Source organism: Crassostrea angulata, chromosome 1 (genome assembly GCF_025612915.1).
Source record: "Crassostrea angulata isolate pt1a10 chromosome 1, ASM2561291v2, whole genome shotgun sequence".
Classification (NCBI taxonomy): Eukaryota; Metazoa; Mollusca; class Bivalvia; order Ostreida; family Ostreidae; genus Magallana; species Magallana angulata.
This window is the reverse complement of record NC_069111.1, coordinates 2,738,378-2,746,120: the sequence shown is the minus strand read 5'-3', so window position 1 is coordinate 2,746,120 and position 7,743 is coordinate 2,738,378.

Genomic DNA, 7,743 nt, shown 5'->3' with positions numbered 1-7,743 from the left:
AATCATTTACATTCAAAACAAGACAGGGGCTGTGTTTGTCAGTACCTGACTTGTTCCTGGAAAAAATACAAATTCTTCAGCCGATTCAAATTTGATCCTCCCAATTTATAGGATACTGGAACTCAGTTGTCCTCATTTTTTTTCAAATTGTATTTTTTACGGAATTTCCGAAAACTCACCTATTCATAAAAACAATTTTGATTAATGACGAGCGCTTCCTTAATGACAGAAAAAATTAATATTCAAAATACGGTACTTAGGAATTCTTAAGATTTAGTTTATATAAAACGTATTAAGAATTCTTAATCTTATTTGAAGAAAAAAATCAATGCCAATTAGCAACGACAAACAAATTGTGTGAAAAAATGATCACATCTTTAATGTTTTTAAGTGCTCATAAGGTTTTGAAAATATTAAAAATTACCTGTTTTAAACGTTGACAGATTTAATGACTCTGAACTTTATAAACGTGAAACATGACATAGCTAAGTGCCCTTGATGAATTATTTGATTGATTAATATGGACTGGATATATCCCTTGTCATCCTTTTTTAAAACCTTATTATCATACTTAAAACTTAAAAGTCTTTCATTGGAAATAGTTTATCATTGTATTTGTGAGTGAGAAAGAGTAATTTGCGCACGCGGTTCAGTGTGTGTGTGTGTGGGGGGGGGGGGGGGGGGGGGCGGACTAAATCAAAGATGACTTAATCGTCGTTAAAATTTTGGGATATATATGTTTTTAAACGCTTTTTTATTACATTCGTATTTTGTATGCATCAACTTCATCAAACAGCTGGGTGGATTGATTTATGAATAAATTAATTCATTTCCTCGCATTTTATAAAATCACACAAACCAACACACTATCATAAAAAAACCCAGCTACATTTCCATAGAAATAAACGGTTACCACAACATATGTAAAGACTAGTTAAAAACAAAGAACAAAAAAAGGAACCAATAAAATGTATGTTGTACACCGACATCTTGTACCATAAATCTTTTGACACGACATTGTGTTGGCCAAAACATCGCTAGAAGACGTGTCCCTTATCTTACGTTTACTGGAAAATAATAAAAAGCAGTCCAATGCCGATTGTAAACTATTTACAATAGATATGTGCTTTTAAAAGTTTTAGAAATGGCAACACCATGGCCTGAAATTTTATTGAATGAGCTATTTAGATTCTGGAAGGATACATATGTAGATCACAATACCAATATTTTGCAACTTAAAATAAAAAACATCGATAAGTATACAAAAAAGAATTTTCTCTCAATTTCTTCTTCGTTATTGGAATTCTAGTTCAGTAGTGAAAAAGCGTGTCAGTGCGTGAATCAATGACTAAGATTGTGTAATGAATCTTATACAATTTAATCGTTTCCTCATCAGTCTAGCAACTTAGTGTTGAGTGTTTTCTGAATGTTTCTCTACAACGTTCATCAATAGTGTGATATCTGATGAAATATTATGTTATCTATAAACTTTTTACATATCACATTGGATTTCAATTTTGCTTGGCATATGAAGCAGTTATTGATAGCGAGTATGTTACCTGTAGTAACGATTTTATCAACATTTAACAAATGACACAAGGTGAGCTACGTTGATACAAACTTTGAAAAAAATATGCTTAAAAAAAGTTTAATAATTAATCGACTGCAAGAATAAATTCATGATGAAAGACTTCAGGTCTTTCTCTTTATAATGAATGAGACCAGTATTAAATCAAGTTTGGCCAAGTAGTTAATTATCTGATGGTGATGTAGATAGAAGAAGAGAAGGTTTATTAATGAGTCAATATGTAATAATTAAGTTCCTGATGGAAAGGATCTTGTGATTTATCTACATACTGTGGTTAGCGTTTGACCTTATTTGTCTTTCATGTTATCCTTAAAATCTCAAACCGCAGACGCCTTTTATGATTACAGTGATGCGAATTGGCGATATTTAAAAAACAAAAAGAGACTTTTGAAAATTTTTTTAATTGAAACTACATCTTATATTAAGCAGCTGTGTTGGGGAAAGATTTTGTCCTCGTTTTCAAACTTAATGGACAAATGAACAACTTCTACATGTACACAGGGTGGGTTTTCTCCAAAAAAAGAATTACCAAAAGGTAGTTTCTTTTGCGGTTATAAAGCTGTCGTCAGAGTAAGAGATATTTACAAATTTTCTGGATTGGTTGTTTTGGTAAGTTTCACAAAAGTATAAATATTCATATGTATATAAAGCTGTTTAACTGACATTCTATCCCTGATCAATGATGCTCAACCACTAAGCGTAATAATTTACTTTTAAACAAAGCTTGTAACCGAATGGAAACATTCACCATGATGATCATGAAGCTATCAAAGAGGAAGACCAAAACCAAAGTTTACCCATAAAAGAACAGAAAAACAAAATAGATGTAACCCCTTTCTTGGTAAATCACAATGTTAACAACATGATATCGACAATTACAAAACAAGCACTATTAAAAAGATGATCTTAAAAGACATCCTTTATAAATGCTTATGAAAAAGTTTGACACTTTCTTGAAGCCCACAATAGATCTTAGATTTTAGAAGCTACTCTATAAAAGGATGTCTGCATTACAATATCACAAAGCGTATCACTATGGCTTTGGTGAAGTTTAGATTTTCTAGCATGTGCTCTAAAAATGAACCCTATTTTGTCTTAAAATTGCTTTGGATAGGGTCATGAGTTGAACTGTTTAAAACCGACACATTATGAGGATGCTTTCGAAATATTATTATTTAGTTACGTTAATGTTAAGTTCTTCAAGATTTTCTAGCATGTACTCTAAGAATAACCTCTTCTTTGTCTCAAATTACTTTGAAAAGAGTCAGGAGTTAAACAGTTTGAAATTTAAACTTTATTTATATGCTTTCAAAATAGTGTTATATAGTTTTGCTCCCTTGTACTAGTATTTCCTAACTGAAGCGTGGATCCTTCAAAGAGCCCGTTTTAGAAGAAAATAAAATAATATGTTCCAAATAAATCTATGTTCGCATACTATTATTACAAACCTGACCTTCATACATTATAGTGTCTAACTAGTAGTCCCCTTTTAGCGAAAAATAGAATAATATGTTTTAGATGAATCTAAGTTTCCCTTATATGGTATATATTGGAATCTATAAACGTCCATTAAACCAGAATGCTTGCATACTAGTATTACAAACTTAAACTTGATTCCTCTATACTTATCAATGGTCGGTTGTTGTTTTTTCAAATTAAAGGTTTAAAAAAGACATCAAGGAGTCAATTTCAAAAATACGTATACACCATTTCCCTAAATCAAATACACCATGGAAAATTTCATACAATATTTACATTCTTAATATTTTTTGCATGTAAAGTGTGTGAAAAGGTGCTGCAGTTGTCAAACCGTAACACACACAAGGTACTCAAAGGTTAAAATGACGAGTTTTATTATGACATCACAAACGTTGAACGCTGTAAAATGCAATGTCACAAGCGAGTTCACGTTTGCGGCTGTTGCAGTGGCTCTTCCATTTATTTGAACTTACCCTTAGGATAAAACAGAAATTTTGACCTATAAATCACATTTGCAGACAAGACAAAAAGTTAAAAAAATGTAAATTTATTTTCGTAAAGCGCTAGCGCGCGTTACTCAATTTGTATGCACACACCGCTGAAGTCATGAGACTATATCTTTCAAAAAATTAAGATTCAATGCTTAATTAAATGATACATATTTTTGCGAATACCCTTGGATTCAAATATTTTGTACAGAATGTGTGAATAGTATATATATATATATATATATATATATATATATATATATATATATATATATATATATATATATATATATATATATATATATATATATATATACACTGCAGTATTATATTGCATATAGTAATCAAAGATCAAAACATTTTAAACTTTCAAAATGCTATATACTTTTTTGCTACTAATGCATTTCTATAGACACAGAGTCTATTCTGTGATTTTCCAGTAATGATAATTACATATTTCCAATGCAGTGTGTATCAGAACTATCCCAATTAACTCTAAAATTATAGGATTCTTTATATTTGTATTTTTGAAATAAGATCTGCAAAGGTTTTTCCAGTGAGTTAGACTGTAATGATCTTCTTGGGTCTCACTACAAGTCGGAATGTCATATTAAACAATAAATCTAGATTCTACACTTAGCATGTACATAAAAGCCTTGTCGTTAGATATAACTTTTTTATATTTTATTTTTTCAATGAATTTTGGAAACATTTTTTTTAAAGTTTTGTATTTCTACAAGTTTTATTATTCTAAAATCAATGTGTGTGGTCCTTTATTGCAACAATTTATATCCCTTTTTTTACTAAGACTAACAATGAGTCAATGAGTTTTGAGGACGCAAAAACATGCGCTAATTTCCTTTTTTAACAGAGTCCTAAGACATGATTGATATATTATTGCAGCCTTTCTCTCTTCATTGTTAACCTCGTAAAGTATGTGAGGGGATGACAATTAATATTGAATCTCTAAATCTGACAATGAATACCCATATAAGTTGTAAAAAGTATGTCACCGAGAACTAATTTAAGATAAAAACACATTGACGCATTATGATTTATTGACTGTTAAGGTTTGTTGATCAAGCAAGTTGTTACTGTTTAAACAATAAAAGGTTAAAGGATTCATCTGGTCTGTCATAAAATTTGAAACGTGGATCATGGTGGCTTGTTTTACGTTCCAACCAATCATCAATCAGCAACTTTTAAAATTTGTCGTCAAAAATCGAGTTCAAGTATTATAGAAATAGAAAATCAAAATGTTCGTTTTAAAATGTTCCTTATTGTTGTACTAATGAAGTATAAATGTCAAACAAAAAATTCTAAAACTTTCGTATACAGCAGTAAATAGGTGCTAAAAAAAGACAAGATATTTGACGTAATTGGCTAGGATAGCGAAAATGAAAGTGTTGCATCTCCTATACATGTATAATTAGAACGTAATATAGTGGAAACTTACAACTAGAACTAAATAAACTCTTCAAATAAAAGAAACGCATAGCATTATTTTTTTTTCTTGAAAATTAGTTTTTAAACACTGTGTAGTTTAAATTATATTTTACGAAAATTGATAATAAAAGACTGTTTTGATTCAAGGTCATTTAAAGGGACTGTCCTGAGATTTGGTCATTTGTACTCACTCGCTTTTCACGAAAAGCAAATTTAAATCGACAACGCAAGCTTTTCGTGCTAAACCACTTTGGACGTTTAAAAATAAGGGGGTTCGATGTGAAAATCGGTTGTTTCTTTTGACCGTAGACTCGCACATTATGCCACGTCTAGGTGAAGCCCAGCGCAACAATGTTATTGGTAGATTAGAAGCAGGTGAATCTCAGACAGCTGTAGCGAGGGTCTTTAATGTAACCCAATGTACCATTTCTCATATTTGGAATAGGTTTTGACAGCTTGGGTCAACCCGTGACCTTCCAAGGTGCAAGAATCACCACTGCTGCTCAAAACAGCTACATCAGGTTACAGCATTTAAACGATTCAGAACAGAAACCTCAACTGCTTCATCCATTCCTTGAGAGCGTAGAATCTCTGAGCAAACGGTCAGAAACCGACTACGAGATGCAGGTATCCGAGCAAGACGTCCTGTAAAATGTGTTGTTTTGAACCGGCAACATCGTCAAAACAGGCTTCAGTGGTCTCGCACGCATAGAATCTGGCCACAGCACCGCAGGAATACCGTTTAGTTCAGTGATGAATCAAGGTTCTTGTTGCACCGTGCAGATGGTCGAACAAGGGTCTACAGACGACGACATGAACGTTTTGCGGTTAATTGCGTCCAGGAAGTTGACTGATTTGGAGGCGGAAGTGTCATGATGTGAGCTGCAATATCCCATACCGGAAGAACAGATCTGGTACACGTAAAAGGTACTTTGACGGCTCAGCGGTACTGTGACCAAATACTGCAACCACACATTGTTCCAATAAGGCAGAATAATGGCAGATTTTTCAACATGACTATGCCAGACCGCATAAAGCAAGACTTACTACACTTTCCTTTAGACAAACAACATTACTCTTCTTCCTTGGCCCTCCAAATCATCAGATCTGAACCAATAGGCTAGAGTATCTTTGGGATGAACTAAACAGACTTGTCAGACAGCGGCAACCTGCACCTCAGTCGCTGCAACAACTTGTGCAAGCGTTACAAGCAGAGTGGACCAACATTGCCCAGCAACTAATTAGGAACTTGACGTCATCAATAGGGAGACGATGGCTGGCCACAGCACCACAGGAATACCGTTTAGTTGCACCGCGCAGATGGTCGAACAAGGGTCTACAGACGACGACATGAACGTTTTGCGGTTCATTGCGTCCAGGAAGTCGACTGATTTGGAGGGGAAGTGTCATGATGTGAGCTGCAATATCCCATACCGGAAGAACAGATCTGGTACTCGTAAACGGTACTTTGACGGCTCAGCGGTACTGTGATCAAATACTGCAACCACACATTGTTCCAATAATGCAGAACAATGGCAGAATTTTTCAACATGACTATGCCAGACCGCATAAAGCAAGACTTACTACACTTTCCTTTAGACAAACAACATTACTCTTCTTCCTTGGCCCTCCAAATCACCAGATCTGAACCAATAGGCTAGAGTATCTTTGGGATGAACTAAACAGACATGTCAGACAGCGGCAACCTGCACCCCTGTCGCTGCAACAACTTGTGCAAGCGTTATAAGCAGAGTGGACCAACATTCCCCTGCAACTGATTAGGAACTTGACGTCATCAATAGGGAGACGATGCCAGGGTTATTGATGTCAACGGTGGGCATACAAGATATTGAACATTTGTGACCTTGAACTTTTGATGTGCTGGAAACTCATTAAAAATGATCATTTAAAACTTTGTGATATTAAATTAATTCATTTAATATAAAATATATATGTTATCTTATTTGCTTTAGTATTTATCAAAATAACTTTCAATCGTTTCTTTTTTTTTTTAAGAGTATAACAAAATTAATGCTGACCATTACAAGTCTATTTAACCAATATTGGATTTTTGCCCTGGCCCTGAAGGTTGATATGGGTAAGCAATCAACTTTGCAAACATTAACTAGAAAAGTTTATCAACTGAGAGGAAATTGAGGGTTTGAAGTTCTTTTAGGTTGATATATTTGATATGAAAATGTTTATCGAAAAATATTTTCATATAAAGTTCTAACTATCTGTGTCTCGAATGAGCAAGATAAAATGAAATATTATGCCAGGGTGTCTTTTTTTTGGTGCTAGAATCATTATGCCGTCATAATTTGTTTGATGAATCTTTTTTCCCATACTTTACAACTGTTAAGGAATTATGTAAAATAAAAACCAATTTCGTGACATTCTATATTAAAAAGTAAGAACCTTTTATATACTAGATTTTGCCCAGAAGTCATATATTTTTATCATTTAATGAATGACGATTAAAATATGCATTAATTATACTGTACGATTGACGGCTGTATTGTGACTGACTTTGCAGAATAATAAGACGCCGGAGACAGCTACCACGAGACAATTATGATTTAATGTTTCCTGGTGTCCTTCAAAATTTACACCTGGGAATTTTGTACTTTGTGAATGACGTTCAATGTGGCGGCTTTGTTAAGTAAAATATGCTGCTCCGATTCACAGCAAAACGACTTTAATTTTTGTTTTGTTTTTATCTATTCTTCATAAACATAATAT